The sequence below is a fragment of the Entelurus aequoreus genome, linkage group LG19 (genome assembly GCF_033978785.1).
Source record: "Entelurus aequoreus isolate RoL-2023_Sb linkage group LG19, RoL_Eaeq_v1.1, whole genome shotgun sequence".
Lineage (NCBI taxonomy): Eukaryota > Metazoa > Chordata > Actinopteri > Syngnathiformes > Syngnathidae > Entelurus > Entelurus aequoreus.
The window spans coordinates 24,129,699-24,148,002 of NC_084749.1; the positions used below are offsets into that span (position 1 = coordinate 24,129,699).

The following is an 18,304-nucleotide window of genomic DNA, read 5'->3' on the forward strand; positions in this document are numbered from 1 at the left end:
TCAAAAGTATACATACAGCAATGTTAATATTTGGTTACATGTCCCTTGGCAAGTTTCACTGCAATAAGGCGCTTTTGGTAGCTATCTACAAGCTTTTGGCAAGCTTCTGGTTTAATTTTTGACCACTCCTCTTGACAAAATTGGTGCAGTTCAGCTAAATGTGTTGGTTTTCTGACATGGACTTGTTTTTTCAGCATTGTCAAAATGTTCGCAATGGGGTTTAAGTCGGGACTTTGGGATGGCCATTCTAAAACCTTAAGTGTAGCCTGATTTAGCCATTCCTTTTCCACTTTTGACGTTTGTTTGGGGTCATTGTCCTGTTGGAACACCTAACTGCGCCCAAGACCCAACCTCGGTCGGGGCTGATGATTTTAAGTTGTCCTGAAGAATTTGGAGGTAATCCTCCTTTTTCATTGACCCATTTACTCTCTGTAAAGCACCAGTTCCATTGGCAGCAAAACAGGCCCAGAGCATAATACTACCACTTCCATGCTTGACGGTAGGCATGGTGCTCCTGGGATTAAAGGCCTCACCTTTTCTCCTCCAAACATATTGCTGGGTATTGTGGCCAAACAGCTCAATTTTTGTTTCATCTGAACACAGAACTTTCCTCCAGAAGGTCTTATCTTTGTCCATGCGAACAGCAGCAAACTTTAGACGAGCCTTAAGGTGTCGCTTCTGGAGCAAGGGCTTCCTTCTTGCATGGTGGCCTGTCAGTCCATGGCGATGCAAAACACGCTTGACTGTGGACACTGACACCTGTGTTCCAGCAGCTTCCAATTCATTGCAGACCTGCTTTTTGGTGGTTCTCGGTTGACTCTTGATCATCCTGACCAATTTTCTCTCAGCAGCAGGTGCTAGCCATGCACTTACGAACAATTGCCTGCACAGTTGCTCTTGGGACCTTAAGCTGCTTTGAAATGGCTCAAAGTGACTTTCCTGACTCAATGATTAGTTTTTTCAGATCTGTGCTGAGTTCCTTTGACTTTCCCATTGTCGCGTTTGTAACCAAGTCTAATGACTGCATCACATGAGCCCTATTTAAATGGGCTCAGAAAAGTCAACAGGTGTCGTCAATCATAATCACTCACATGAAGATAAAAGGCCATGCCATGAAGCTAATTGGATTTGATTGTAACTTTTCTACATTACCAAAATTGATAATTTATGTTGGTCACATTTTTAGTACACCCATAATAAATTTATAAAAGAACCAAACTTCATGAACGTTTTTTGTCACAAAGACATATGTGCTCCAGTCACTCTATTACAAAAAAATAAGAGTTGCAGAAATGATTGGAAACTCAAGACAGCATTACATTATGTTCTTTACAAGTGTATGTAAACTTTTGACCGTATGTACGTACATACATACATACGTACATACATACATACATACATACATACATACATACATACATACATACATACAGCCCGGCCCCCGGCCAAATTGTTTTAACCTAATGCGGCCCCCGAGTCAAAAAGTTTGGGGACCCCTGCTCTAGATAATACCCTGTATAGTACTACTTTGTAAAATATAGTTTTTGTGTTGTATGGTATCGGTATGCCGCACCGATGGGCCGTGCAATGATGGGAGCGTTGCGTGACGTACACCTACAAAAACAATCCTCCAGCTGACAGGGACACTGACCGTTAAAGGGGTCATATCATGATATTTTTCTACATGTTATGTTGACCTCCTTGTGGTCAACATAACATGTTCAATGTATGTTTTGTCCCTGTGTTCTTTGATGTTTCCCTCTTGATTTTGTGTGTTTTTATCTTTTTGGATGTTTATGTGGATTCCATCCACATAATTTCCCCGTGAATAAAGTCTATCCTCCTATTCTATGTAATGTTGGCTCTTTGGTCAACATTTTTCATAGATAATGTTTTCAGAGTTTCCCCCAGATTGCTAATACACCTTTGGTGATGGAAGCGTCGTGAGGATGTGGTCAATGTGACATCTTCATATAATTTGCATAACCAGCATTGATGCATATATTTTCTTTAGAAAGACGTATAGATTGTATACATACATATCTGTGTTATCATGAATCAGTATTAACATATTTATTTTCTTATACCGTTTCTCTATTCTTCATCTGTTACTGGTGAGAATTTTTTCAAGTTTCTAAAGACTTCTCCAATCCTTTTGGTTACTTTTTCTTTAAGAAAAACGACCAGCAACAAATGTATAATTTTCTGGTGTTATTGGACACTGTACTTGTGTTTAGAGATTTTTTATTTCTGTCGCTCCATGTCCGCGACGAACAGCGAGAGCTGCAGCGAGCCCGACTGACGTCACACTTGCTTGGCGCTGCTGATCCAATTGCATTTTCTCTCCATAAAAGCTGCCACTGTCCTCTTAATATTTGCACATTGTACATTTTGTAAATATCTGTCCGGGGGTTTATCTGAGATGGATTAAAGTACATCCAAATCGCAAACATGCTGCATCCGTTCCAGACAATCGTGTGCGTCTTGCCTACATTATCACAACATCCTGTTTCGGCAGTGCTTTTTCGGTGATCAGAGACTTTTTTTTTCGGTGGCTGAATTTTCAATGTAACACTTAGTCAATAGTGCACAAATAATTGGTTGTACACAGTACATCCATTCATATAAGATATTACTTAAATTTGTTTTCACTTAAACCCTCCCGCATTTTTTAAAGTGTGGCGGCTTTCATTTTGCCACGTAAAGCCGCCAAAATCAGATACTGTACATTTAGGGGAAACAATGGTTTTACAGACCATCTTCAAGTCCCTTTCCGACTGTCTCTTCAAGATGGACTGCTACCCTTCAGCCACCGTGTAGTTCTTAGCGTTTACATATCAAGTGTATTGATATATATCAGTTTGAACGATACGCTACTTTGTATTAGAAATGGCAACGAGCCAGTCTGCCCCACAGCAAGAGGATAGAGAAAAAGAAGGAGCTTATCGACTACATTGTTCGGACTACAATGGTGGACTTACACAACATTTATATGGCAAGTCTCTAAGGATAATCTCTATCATAAATGAAGACATCATCAAAGGGAAAAACGTCACAAATTGGGCAAATTCCAAACAGCTTGTTTGGAAGAAGTATGAAGGGAGGCAAGATTGTTTTGTCAATAACCAAAAAAGCTGCATAAAAAGCTTGGGAAATACTCATAGCATGAGCACTTCACCAAACTAAACTGCAGGAGAACACCCTGCATGTGAGCACTCTATATCAGCGTAACAATGACTCACAGCCTATTGAAATTACAGTATTTGGCCTCCCCAAAGAGGAAATAAGAAGCAGAAGTCAACAAAACTACTTTTTCTTCTGTAGCCTGCAAAAAGTGATGCCTTGATGTTATTGATGTCATCATCACTTTATTTTGTGGTGATAAACAATACTACTTTTGTTATTACAGCACCTACAACATTGTGATTGATGGGTCGGATTTATTTATTGTATATTATCTAAAGCAGACAAAAAGCAACACATTCAACGCTGAATCTTTGCTTTTGTATCTTTCAGATGTGTTTGTACTGTTGTATTATTTTTAATGCCTTGTGAAACCACAGAAAGCACAGACACTTTGGCCCCAGTCGCCATAAACTTGAGGCTCAAAGACATGTGTTGTATATCCTTATCTACCCATTTTATCTATGGCTGACAGACATGTTGTAGCACTGTGTAGATATTATTCTCTCTCCTGACTTATACATCTGCTTGCGAATTTCCTCTTTTTAACTGGTCACTCTCTGCTGGAACACAGTTCAAGTTAGACTTCTGTTGAAGTGTTAAAAGTATTTTCTTTCACTACTAGCTTTTTAATTTTCCTGAGGGTACTCTCCTGAAGGAATCAATAAAGTACTATCTATCTATCTATCTTGTGCTCTTTTTCTCCCTAAGTGTGTGTCCAGAATCGATTTTGGGCATTTGTCAATTGATTCAGAATAGTCCATGTTCCAATTGTAATGCATAAAATAATCAATCATTTTCCCCCATGTCTATTGGCTACGGTGGTGGGATGCAGACTAGGCTAACCTGTACAAGCTGGCTCGTCCATCAATCTTCTGCATCTTCACTATATGAACAACAAAGTACACCATGCACTTTGTTGTACTTTTAAAATGTTGTTAATAGAATAAAAAGTTATGTTTTGTATTCTATACTATATAACAGGCATTGGCAATTATTTTTACTCGGGGGGCCAAATTTAGAGAAAAAAATGTGTCTCGGGGCCAGTATATCTGATTTTTAGGAACACTAATAATACAAAACCTCACAATAATGTCTGATTGAACGCTAAAACATTATGACAGACCGCCTTAAAAAACGGAATGGAATTTTACGTTTTTTTACTGAATGAGACACCCAGAATGTACACGAAAATAAAGAATGTGGGATTTACAATATTAACTATGACCGATAAAACACTAAATATTGACAACATATGAACGCCACACGCCCTCTCGATCGACATATTTTACAATCAAGCGAAACGCAACAAAAATGCAACAAACACAGCGAAATATGAACGCGAAGGCTAAAAAAAACCCCACCTACAATCTGATATATCACTAAGCTTTAGAACTTTGCTGTAAAAATCTCCTTCCGCGTCTGTCCCTGACACCCGCATTTCAGGCTGGCCGCTCTGGAAACACTCTGTGGAAACGCTCCCCACCCATGGTGCTTGGTGCCTGGTCTGAGCTGCTGTGACTTAGATTACCATAGTAACGAATGAGATTACCATAGTAACTAGTATATCATGCAAAAGCGCATATTCCAACCATTGAAATACTTTGTATAGTTCAAGACTTACAGTAATTTGAAAACATCACTGCACATCATCTGCGATGAGGTGGCGACTTGTCCAGGGTGTACCTCGCCTGAATGCAGCTGAGATAGGCTACAGCACCCCCCGCGTACCCGAAAGGGACAAGCGGTAGAAAATGGATGGATAGGCACTGCACATCATAATAGCAGCTACAGTTCCGATCTTAAAGATCTAAAAAAAATATTTGGGAATGTCCGGCGGGCCAGATTGAAAAGCTCCACGGGCCTTAATTTGCCCAGGTCTGCTATATAGTGTTTATTGTTGTGGTATTATTAGTTTGTGTGTGTACAGTTCAGCTTTTTTCATTATGTGCCTTTTGCTATTTATTTCCACTCTTTCTGTAGTTTTTATTTTTATTTTGTTTGCTTGACATTTAATTAATGTGTTTAATTTTATTTTTACAATGTGCCACGGTCCAACAAAAACAAGCCACATATGTCCCCTGGGACTTATTTTGGACACCCCAGCTTTTAGCACTCTTCGTCATGGTCTTTGAACAACCACAACTCTTGTCTAACATTTAGCTGGTTAGCTTTATTTCTTGCAAAAAGGGTAATTAAAGAAAGAAGGGGAGTGTTATTGCAGTTGGAAATAATTGATGCATTACAACTAGGGATGTCCGATAATGGCTTTTTGCAGTTACATAGAAACTAGTAATGAATGAAAATTAGTAAAATTAACTGTTAAAGGTTAGTACTATTAGTGGACCAGCAGCACGCACAATCATGTGTGCTTACGGACTGTATCCCTTTGCAGACTGTATTGATATATATTGATATATAATGTAGGAACCAGAATATTAATAACAGAAAGAAACAACCCTTTTGTGTGAATGAGTGTAAATGGGGGAGGGAGGTTTTTTGGGTTGGTGCACTAATTGTAAGTGTATCTTGTGTTTTTTATGTTGATTTAATTAAAAAAACAAAACAAAAAACGATACTGATAATAAAATAAACGATACCGATAATTTCCGATATTACATTTTAACGCATATATCGGCCGATATTATCGGACATCTCTAATTACAACACTATTTTTGTATTGCAAATGATGATCCAAAATAGGGTTTGTACGGTACACCGGTACTAATAAAGTATCGCCATACTAATTAATTAAAAACAGTACTGTATTGCCTCTGAAAAATAGGGGTTACCTTTTTTTTTTTTTTATTTTTTTTTTTAAACAGGCATTACGGCGTGCCGTCGTCACGTCGTGCCATTGTTGGTTTTACGAGCAAAGGGGCATGTTCGGCAACGCACACCCACGGAGTACTTACAAGCAGACACAGAGTAGAGACACAAAAGACAGAATAGACGCATTTTGGCTTAAAAACAAACAATAAATGTGAAGCTGTAAACACTGAAGCGCCGCTCTACAAGAGGTGCTTTGAAACATAGCTAGCTAGCAGCTAACATCCATCTGCAGTTGTTAGTGTTTTAGCTACTTCGCGATGACTAATCCTTGCCTCTATGGTGACAAATAAGTTTCTTACAAGTAGCATCCATACAGGAAGAGGAATAGCTAAACATGCTTCACGCCACACTATAGGAGGATACAATAGCTCATCGCTAACAACAAGCTGCATGGCCCTCCTCAATGTAAACAAATGCCATGGGTGGATCTACACTTGACATCCACTGTAATGATACCAAATACAAGAGAATACTAGTCGATACGACAATGATTACATCGATATTTTTTATCGTCACAAAATTGTATTTCCTTTTTTTCTTAATTTATATAATTTTATAAACTCAGGAAATGTGTCCCTGGACACAGGAGGACTTTAAATATGACCAATGTATGATCCTGTAACTACTTTATTTGGATCGATACTCAAATGTGTGGTATCATCCAAAACTACTGTTAAGTATCCAAACAGAAGAATAAGTGTTTGTTACATTTTAACAGTAAATAAAGAAGTAGATTAGTGATCCATTTACTACCGCTTGTCCCTCATAATTTTGACAAAATAATAGAATGACAAATGACACAATATGATACTGCATATCCATCCATTCATTTTCTACCGCTTATCCCTTCGGGGTAGCGGGGGGCGCTGGAGCCTATCTAGGAGCCTTTGTTTGCTTGCTTACTACTAAAAGACAAGTTGTCCAGTATGTTCACTATTTACTTAAGGCCAAAATTGTTCTTCGATTGCAATAAGAAACATATGTTTAAGGTACCGTAATAGTTTTTGTTCAAATAAAGTCAATAATGCCATTTGTGTGGTCCTGTTTATTTAGAAAAGTATCAAAATACATTTTGGTACCGGTACCAATATATTGATATTGGGTCAGCACTAATCAAAAGTCAGAAAGTGGAAATGGGCTGTACGCCCTCTGAATGAGTAATACATGAGACAAACATGTGTCAAGAACTGATCAATCACAGCCTTTATGCTCCACGAGGTTAGAAGTTTTTTTTTTAGTTCATGTCTCACTACACAAGAAAGTTTGCAGGGGAAGAACACCCAAATGACTTGACTTGATAGTGTGACATGGAAACACATTGCATTGTGTGTCGTGCTGGACTCTAAATAGCTTATTTGCATGGTTGAATACAAGACTTTTAGCTGAATTTTTTAATTTTTATTTATTTAACAAATTCAAGACATGGCGCGAACATGCGGCATCGTTAACTGCCCCAATCGTGGTCATGATCGTTTAAAAAAAAAAAAAGATTTTGTGAGATTTTTATCATTTCCAGAGTGAAAGCAAAGCCAAAGGAAGTCGGGTTATGAAGCAAATAAACAGATGGCGAATTGCCTGGATAGCAGCCGAAATACGATCAGACTAAGGCTGCAGCTAACGATTATTTTTCTATCGATTAATCTATAGATTATTTTTTCGATTAATCGGTTAATCTATAGATTATTTTTTTCGATTAATCTATAGATTATTTTTCCTTTTACCGATTATTATTTTATTCAAAATGAAGATGAAAAAATAAATGTAGGCCCGTTTTTTCAAAAGGCATGGCTTTTATTTACAAAAAAAAGAAGTATGGCCACTCAGTCAACATTGACAACAACATGACTAAATATTCTGTAACAATGTAAACATTTAAAACTTTTAACATTTAACAAAATTAAAAGTATCTTATTTGCTTTTAAATGTGCAAATATAAAAGTCAACATCCAGTGCAAATCTTAATATTCTGCAATAGTATAAGCATTTCAAAAGTAAAAGTATTGCTTATTTTGCAAAAATAAAGATAAACATCCAATACAAAAAAGTGCAAAACGAAATATTCTGTAACAACAGTGTAAACATTTCAACAAAAGTGAAAGTATTGCTTATTTGCTAAAATGTGCAAAAATAAAGATAAACATCCAATACAAAAAAGTGCCAATCTATATATTCTGGAGCACTGTAAACATTAAGTATTGCTTTTAAAATGTGCAAAATAAACATCCAGTTCAACACAGTACACAATAACCAATTCTACTCATTCCAATGAGTGACTAACAGTTGTAATGAAGAAAGGTTAGCATGTGTACATGGCTCTGCTTCTTTTCTTGTTTACAATATTCCCAGCAGCTGAAAATAGGCGCTCAGAAGGGGTCGATGTGGCTGGAACTGAGAGGTAATTAGCCTTCACCTCAAGCCAGGACTGCGAGTGAGCTGAGCTGCAGTTTATATTTCTAGAAGGTCAACGGGCTCATAGTGATGTTACTAGTAGTTGACTGGGAGGTGTTTATTATCATTTGGGGAGAGTCCGCTGCCTGATGCTCACCTGCTAAACACCTACAGTATCTGCTCCACGCTGAAGCGCTGACTACATGTGCTCTGAATACACACTGCTGATTGGCTGATAATGCTGTGTGTGTACCAATCAGATGGTTGTGTGGGTGGGACAATGCTGCGTGCTGAGACAGAGGCAGAGGAGCGAAGCAGCTTGTTAAGACTTTAGCAGCTAAAGTTAGCTTTAGCTTAGAAACTCGTTCGGTACACCCCCGTGCCGAACCGAAAGCCCCGTACCGAAACGGTTCAATACAAAACACGTACCGTTACACCCCTAGCAGATACAAATGACACATTCATGTTTTTGTGTAATGATGACAACGTATGCTCGCGCGGACGATTGACTAGTTGATGGTTTTCTTGTCAAATGTCCGTTCATAGCCGTTGTGCTGCTATGATAGGCCATTTCCGCTCGACACAGTGTGCATACAACAACATTATTAGGCCGTTTATTGAAATATTCCCACACTTTTGGCATGCTTTTCCCCCCCTCGCTCGCACCGCGCGCATCGTCTGCTTTGATCGTCTGCTTTGCGGTCCGCCATGACGGTAGTGTGACGTAAATATGCGACGCGTCGACGCACAAAAACGGCGTCGACGTATTTACGTAACCGATGACGTCGACTACGTCGACGCGTCGTTTCAGCCTTAGATCAGACATAACTTTTAACGCCATCACCTGGTAAATGTTGGTGTGTTCACGGCATTTTCAGACTTCAAAGCATGTCTTATACAGTTTCACACATAGCATTTAGTAGGATGTTAGCGTTAGCGAAGCTAGCTGCGGGCAACAAACAACGTACAGTATTTTGGAAAAAAGCAGATTATTTGTTAACTTTTAGTCAAGGATAAGAACAAAAATGAATGAGTATTATTTTCGGAGAGTTAACGCAGTGATTAAAGTATTTAGTAAGTAAAGTATAGAGAGACTGGGGGACCTTACACAAATGTATATTTAATAGTTGGAATTAGGGCAGGGCGATATAGCCTTTTTTTAATATCTCTATATTTTTAGGCCATGTCACGATACACAATATATATCTCGGTATTTTGCCTTAGCCTTGAATTAACACTTGATGCATATAATCACTTAAGTATGATGATTCTATGTGTCTACATTAAAACATTATTGTTCATACTGCATTAATATATGCTAATTTTAAACTTTTATGCAGAGAGGGAAATCACAACTAAGTCAATTGACCAAAACTGTATTTATTAAACAGTTATTAAGCAGTGGCACAAACATTCATGTCACTTCAAAACAGAAAGTGCAAGATTGTCAGAGACATTTTAAAACAAGCTATAGCTTGAGTGAACTTTTGTGCATGATGTCACTAAGATGCCGACATATCAAAACAACACTAAATTAAAGTGCACTTTTGTACAGAACGCCACTACAATAGTTTAAAACAAAGAAAGTGCACTTTTGTGCATGATGTCAAAATGAGCTGCATGATAGGAAATCAAATAGTGTATGTCCTTCGCTGTGTGGTAGGTTACAGCGGACGTTATCTCCTTCTGTTGTTGACTATTTTTTTCATACGGTGTTGATCTGGAAATGGTTTCTTGGGCATTTGGTTGGTGTGGCACCGAACGGAGATGTTGACATGCGGAGTTTCAAGCACTCTTCATTCTCCAGCGGGTAACTTTTCAAATGATGCTACAAATTACTAATTTTACTTACTACTTTACTACTTTTTGTAGCAACGCTTTTGCCCCACACTTGACAAATTACGGTTGTCTGTTCGACATATTCCTGCTTGAAGCCAAACCACCGACAGATGATGGACCCCGTGCTGTTTTTCTTAGGAATTAATTCTTCCTTCATTTGTTACCAGATTCGCACCTTCTTTCTCTCGTACTATCACTCGCACCACAGCTAACGTTACCCATGCCGCTACCTCTCTGCTCCGCAAGGGCGTATACGTATGTGACGTATGTAAGAAGGTGCGCTTGTTTTATGTCTCTGTGAGAAGCAGAGACAACAAAGAGTGATAAAAGCCAGTAGTGTAATGCCCGCAGCTAAAAGCAACTGCGTGAGAACGTATACTCGAATATCACGATATAGTCATTTTCTATATCGCACAGAGACAAACCAGCAATATATCGAGTATATTCGATTAGGGCTGCAACAACTAATCAATTAAATCGATTAAAATCGATTATAAAAATAGTTGGCGATTAATTTAGTCATCGATTCGTTGGATCTATGCTATGCGCATGCGCAGAGGCTACTTTTTAAATGTTTATTTTTTTTAATAAACCTTTATTTATAAACTGCAACATTTACAAACAACTGAGAAACAATAATCAAAATAAGTATAGTGCCAGTATGGTGCCAGTATGCAGTTTTTTTTTCAATAAAATACTGGAAAGGATAGAAATGTAGTTTGTCTCTTTTATCCGATTATTAATTGATTAATCGAAGTAATAATCGGCAGATTAATCGATTATCAAATTAGTTGTTAGATGCAGCCCCATATATGATATATCGCCCAGCTCTAGTTGGAATTAAACTATGAGGCTGGCTGCTAAATTATCCAAGGAAGTATGCATCCCATAATGAACTTACTAAATTAACCTTTGTGTCTGAGTCCATGCTTTTTGGGCAGTTGGGGATTTGAACCAGGTCCTTCTGCTTGAAATACATACTGTCACGCTTGGGTCGCATGATAGCGATTATGATCCCAGATGCAGAAGGTAGCAGGAGACAGCATGTATTTAATATAAAAAAGACAAAAACCTTAAAGCACTTGTGCAGCGACGTGCACACACGCCAGACAAACACTAGTGCATTTGGGAATGCACACAAAAAAGCCTAAGATTACGCAGGAACTACAGTAACTAACTTGAAAGCCTCAAACCAGCAAACAGCATTCAACAGCAAACAACAATCTCTTGACTAAGACCGCAGCACCAGCTGGAGCTACAAAATAAGCACAAAGAATAAGAATAAGAACTCAACTTTAAACATGGAAAAACACTAACAAACTCAAAATAAAGCATGATCTTGTGTGAACAGACCATGACAGCGACACCTGTTCATCGACAACATATATTAAATGTATATTATATTAATAATAATAATAATAATAATCATTATTTTAATAATAATAGTATATTAATTTGTTATTTCTTTCATCTTATTTTGTGTTAAAAATAAAAACAAAGACATTTGAGCAAATTGATTTTTCTTGTTATAGATATCGGTACTGCTAATCGGCCTGGCCGATAATCGGTTGATCTCTAAAAGAAGGTAAAACATCTGAATAGAAGGTAAAATATGGTAAAAGATGACAAAATAAGGTAAATAGAAGTTAATGGAAGTTAAAGGTAAAATAAGTTGAAAAAAGGTAAATAAAATGTGAGAAGAAGGGACCAAAAAAGTTAAAGAAGGAAGAAAGAAGGTATAAAAGTAAATAGACCGAAGACAGCACGTACGGCTGGGGAAGATTGTCTCGGACAGTCGAACCACAAACACTGGTACTCCTCAGGGCTGTGTACTCTCCCCCTGGCTCTTCTCCCTGTATACAAACTGCTGCACCTCCAGTCACCAATCCGTAAAACTGCTCAAGTTTGCGGATGACACCACCCTCATCGGGCTCATCTCGAATGGCGATGAGTCCGCCTACAGGAGAGAGGTGGACCGGCTGACGTCCTGGTGCAGCCTCAACAACCTGGAGCTGAACGCCCAGAAAACAGTGGAGATGATCATGGACTTCAGGAAAGTCACAGCCCCACCATCCCCCCTCACCCTAATTGACTCTCCCACCCCCGTCCCCATTGTGGACTCCTTCCGTTTCTTGGGCACCACCATCACCCAGGACCTCAAGTGGGAGCCGACCATCAGCTCCCTCATCAAGAAGGCCCAGCAGAGGATGTACTTCCTGCGGCAGCTGAGGAAACTTAAGGTGCCGACAGAGATGCTGGTGCAGTTTTACTCAGCCATCATAGAGTCCATCCTGACCTCCTCCATCACAGTGTGGTTCCCCGGCGCCACAGTCCAGGATAAGAATAGACTGCAACCCATCGTACGTGCTGCGGAGAAGGTGATTGGCTGCAAGCTCCCATCCCTCCAGGACTTGTTCTCCTCCAGGACCAGGAGGCGTGTGGGTCGGATCACAGCTGACTCTTCTCACCCTGGACACACACTATTCTCCCCTCTCCCCTCAGGCAGGAGACTACGCTCCATCCAGACCCACACCTCCCGCCACCTGAACAGTTTTTTCCCCTCGGCCATCAGGCAAATGAACAAGAACTCCTAACAGCAGCTCCTTGAATTCCTTGAATCCCTTCTAAGTCTATCTGATAGCTCAGTCACAGCTCTTTTTTATACCAAATATGTGTTATATGTGTTTTATGTCGCACGTTTGCACCAAGAAAAATTCCTAGTTTGTGAACCCGTTCTCAAACAATGGCAATAAAACGATTCTGATTCTGATTCAATAGTAAATAAAAGGCAAAAGAAGGAATATAGAAGGTAAAATAAGTAAATAAAACAAAATAAGGTATAACAAAGGTAAAAAGAATGTTAAAGATAAATGGAAGGTAAATAAAAGATAAAAGAAGGTGAACAGAAGGAAAAGAAAGCAAATAAAAAGTAAAAAGGTAAAAAAAAAAGGTAAATAGAAGGTAAAATAAAATAAATAGAAGGTAAAAGAATGTAAGTAAAATAAGTTAAACTACTAGTATAATGCAAAAACAGGTTGCCTCTATATTGAATCTATTATCATATATACATCCATCCATCCATCCATTCATTTTCTACCGCTTATTCCCTTCGGGGTCGCGGGGGGCGCTGGAGCCTATCTCAGCTACAATCGGGCGGAAGGCGGGGTAACCCTGGACAAGTCGCCACCTCATCGCAGGGCCAACACAGATAGACAGACAACATTCACACTCACATTCACACACTAGGGCCAATTTAGTGTTGCCAATCAACCTATCCCCAGGTGCATGTCTTTGGAGGTGGGAGGAAGCCGGAGTACCCGGAGGGAACCCACGCAGTCACGGGGAGAACATGCAAACTCCACACAGAAAGATCCAGAGGCCGGGATTGAACTCACGACTACACAGGACCTTCGTATTGTGAGGCAGACGCACAGTATCTGATTAATAACACCAAAATACTTACAAAGTTTGCAAGTAAGTACGATCAAAATAGTATAAATCTCACAAGATTCCCGAGCCATTTTGAAATACAATGACAAAGTCAGGTGATTTGTGACATACTGGTGGGAACAATAGATCCCTTACCCACCAGTAAGACGAATCATGCAAACTTGTGAGATCCAATGTTTACTTTACAACGTCACCCTTTATTCCCAGACATTCAATTTGCTGATCCGAAAATGGGGAAAAAGTCTATTTCTCAAATACAAATTATTCCAATTCTGTAATTAAAACCAATATATTAAAACCTACTTGGGTAGCGGTGATAACAAAAACATATCTAAAAACTGTATTGTATACCAATATTTTCATTTTCTTAATGGGATACAACTTAGTAAACGCAACTAATCATGACTCTTTGGCTTAATAACATCACACAATTTAACAACCCCCCCAAAAAACATATTTTTCACACGTATCCACACATTCTTTTTGTATGTATGAATGGGATAAACAACGTACATTTTGATAAACTGCTACAATTAAAAAAAACGTAGCAAGATTACTAAATAAAGATGATGAGATCAGAGGTAACAAAGTCGTTTTCACTGAGGGCCACATCAGCGTTATGTTTGGCCCCAGAGGGCCGTTTCTAACAATGAATACTTTTATTACACAATTTTTTTATATAAATTAGATTTTTTTTAAACTAAAATGTAAAAAAATATGGTAAGTTGCATTAACTTCACCTCAAAATGTAGTGTTCATTACTGTAAATGGAAAAACAGTACTGCTGTTTTTATGGTTAAAAAAAGGCAGCTCAGTTGCCAGAAATTTACTGTAAAATCGGCACTTGTTTTTTTACTGTAAATAAAAAAAAATGCAATTTTACAGTTACATTTTGGCACCTGAGCTGCCAGTTTGTTTGTTTGTTTTTACCGCAAATCAACAAATGTAAATTATTCGGTGTATTACTGTAAATGCCAAAACGGCACCAGTTTATTACAGTTAAAAAAAAGTGCAGTTTTTTTTCATTTAGAGAAAAATGCTGTAAAAAACAGTAAATTTCACAATTTTACCATGAAATTTATTGCTACTTTTACATTGCACAATTTGATGGATAACTTACTTGCTTTGAAATCATTATGAGTATTTTATTTTATTTTTTTTAAATGGTTTGCTCCAGCGCCCCCCGCAACCCCGAAGGGAATAAGCGGTAGTAAATGGATGGATGGGATGGGTTTGAATGTTTGATAATATATTTTTGCATAATTAGACAATATTTAACTTAACATAATATGCGATTACATGGAGTAGATATTTGTTTTTCTCCCAAAAATAGAAAGAATACATTTAGTAAGAAAATTGACAGTACTTTATTGATGCATATTATTTCCAGGCTTTTGAGGGCCAAATAAAATGAAGTGTCGGGCCACATACGGCCCCCGGGCCTTGAGTTTGACATCTGTTATTTGCAATAGCTTATAAATATCAACAAGTGTTTAAAAATTGCTCGAAAAAAATACCAAAACGACCTGACAATTTAGAATATGTCCTCGCCACCGAGCCCATTTATTTGCTTCGAACAAAATGCGTCAATGTACCCCAGTCTCCGAACCAGTTTCAGTAAGATGATATAATAAGAATACCACATATGTTTGGTCTGTGCTTTCAAAATGAGCATTCGAGTTGCTGACAGCTCTTAGTTTAGCTAACGCTAAAAAGCAGTTCGCTAGTGATTGATGAATGATCTGCTATTTGTATTGATGTTTCTTGTCCAAGCACGAATACAACATTTTATACAATCTGCCACACATTCAAATCACTCAATTGCATTGGAAGGGAAATGGTTATACAATTATTTACTTACGCTGCACCGAAGCCGAGACGTCAAGACCATTTCCTGTTTTCTGGGGCGATTGCCGGATATCCGTTCTTGGGCTTTCAGAATAAAGTTTTTGGTAGATGCTCGCGCTGTAGCATTTTATGTTATGTTATGTTATGTTATTTTCATTTATTATGCGCCCCCAACCAACTGTTACATCACCCCGGGGCGCAGCCCGAGTAGAGAAACAAAAAACAAAAAAAACAGAAACAGAGACTGAGACACACAAAGGAATCTAAAATAAACATTTGACAAAACAAACTAACATGGCACACGGTAATTGTGTCCTTTACATTTCATCTTACTCCGTGTTATTTTTAAATGGTTATTGCAGGCCCCTTAAAGTAAGACTTTTTGCACCGCGCCTTCCGCCCGAATGCAGCTGGGATAGTATCATCATACAGTCAATAAATACTTTTAATAATCTCCAAAATTAATTAACACAACAATTATTGCTATTACAATTCATGTACTATTCTTTCTTATATCTAAATGAATACATCTAATATTTCAGTGAAAATGATAACTTGTTGTAGTTTCCTAACAGAATGTTCAAGAATTGTTCTGTAAGCACTTATACTAGACCAGGGGTGTCAAACTCATTTTAGATCAGGGGCCACATGGAGAAAAATCTACTCCCAAGTGGGCCGGACTGGTAAAATCACGGCACGATAACTTAAAAATAAAGACAACTTCAGAATGTGTTCTTTGTTTAAAAATAAAACAAGCACATTCTGAAATTGTACAAATCATAATGTTGTTGTTTTTTTTGTTTTTTTGCAATTGCCTGTTCAATTAATAGTATATGGGTAGAGTGGCTGTGCCAGGAATCGGAGTGTTGCTGGTTACTGGGGTTCAATCCCCATCTTCTACCTTCCTAGTCACGTCCGTTGTGTCCTTGGGCAAGACACTTCACCCTTTGCCTCTGATGGCTGCTGGTTAGCGCCTTGCATGGCAGCTCCCGCCATCAGTGTGTGAATGTGTGTGTGAATGGGTAAATGTGGAAATACTGTCAAAGCGCTTTGAGTACCTTGAAGGTAGAAAAGCGCTATACAAGTATAACCCATTTATATACTTTATTTGTCGTTATTTATATTTTCTGAATACATTATGTGATAAAGTTCATCAGTCAACTCATTGGTGTTAATTTTTTTAATATATCAAGATAAAACAATTATATCTAAAAATTAAATAAAAGTATGTTATTTATGTAGTTTGATCATTTTCCTCGACTGATGTACTAACATCATATGGTTTATTTTGTACATATGTAGCATAATCTACAAAGATACAAATAATTGCTATTGCGACATCCAGTGGACACATTTAGAACAGCAGTTTATTTCATTCAAAAATTTCTGGTTAATTTTTATACTTGGCAAACTCATCCCGCGGGCCGGATAAAACCTGTTTGCGGGCCTGTACTAGACCATCCATCCATCCATTTTCTACCGCTTGTCCCTTTTGGGGTCGCGGGGTGTGCTGGAGCCTATCTCAGCTGCATTCGCGCGGAAGGCGGGGTACACCCTGGACAAGTTGCCGCCTCATCACAGGGCCAACACAGATAGACAGTGATTCTTAAAGTTTTTTCACCAAGTACCACCTTAGAAAACACTTGACCAACATTGAAATACGTAGTAGGCCTAAGTATTCATTAAAAACAAGGCCAAGGTTTTATTTAACAAGTATATTTTTGGCCACTGTAACATTACACACAGTCTGAACAGTAACACTGTGTTTGAATATTTTATTAAGTGATTTTTAGGTGTACCACTAGATAGAGCACGCATACCACAGTTTGAGAATTGCTGTACTAATCATTACCTGGATTCTTTAGAACTGTGCAAATATGTGTGTTTTGTCTAAATTGCCAGGGAAATAATAAAAAGAGCAATGTTTCATTAATAGCGAATTCTAAAATTACGTGTACCGAATTATGTCATACATCATAACTATTATACAAAAAATATGTTTTATTAATAATGGAAAGAAATCTAAAAAGTAATGCTACAGTAACAATGATGACGCCATTGCTGCTGCTGTGTTGCTTTACCCAATTGCTTTGCCTCTTTCCTCAATTCTCTTTTCACGGTGTATCACTGAGGTATTTCCACATGTTCTGGGAAAAGCACAGCATCATTAGAAATCAGAGACCACCCAGGCACACAACAACACGGATACCATTACGTTTATCTTAACAAATTGTGTAGGGCACAAAATACTGATAAGGAAAGGCCCACTCCCTTCAGGAGTCATGCCGTTAAATTGGACAGGCTATTCTGATCATTAAGGGGGATACAACTGTGACTCTAGATTTTGCACAGATGTTGATGCTAGTCAGATGCAGTTTGTCTACATCACAGGTGTCAAACTCAAGGCCTGGGGGCCAGATGTGGCCCGCCACTTTATTTTATTTGGCCCTTGAAAGCCTGGAAATAATATGTATCAATAAAGTACTGTAACTTTTCTAACTAAATGTATTCTTTCTTTCTATTTTGGGAGAAAAAAACATATATGTATTCCATGTAATCGCAAATTATGTTCACTTAAATATTGTCCAATCATGCAAAACTATATTATCAAACAGTCAAACCATTTTTTAAATATAAATAAATACTAATAATAATGATTTCAAAGCAAGTTATCCGTCAAAGTGTGCAATGTAAAAGTAGCAATAGATTTCATGGAAAAATTGTGAAATTTACTGTGGTTTTGACTGTGGTGCCATTTTGGCAT

At 38.1% G+C, this 18,304-nt stretch overlaps 1 protein-coding gene across 1 annotated transcript in view; it reads right to left on the reverse strand.

Annotated features, from left to right (window-relative positions):
* The window catches only part of exoc2 (exocyst complex component 2), a 118,977-nt gene extending 103,348 nt beyond the window's left edge, over positions 1-15,629 (reverse strand). The window contains exon 1 of the mRNA XM_062028146.1: positions 15,554-15,629. The gene's annotated coding sequence lies outside the window, so the exon portion shown is untranslated. The remainder of the gene's footprint in view (positions 1-15,553) is intronic.
* Positions 15,630-18,304: the final 2,675 nt, after the last annotated feature.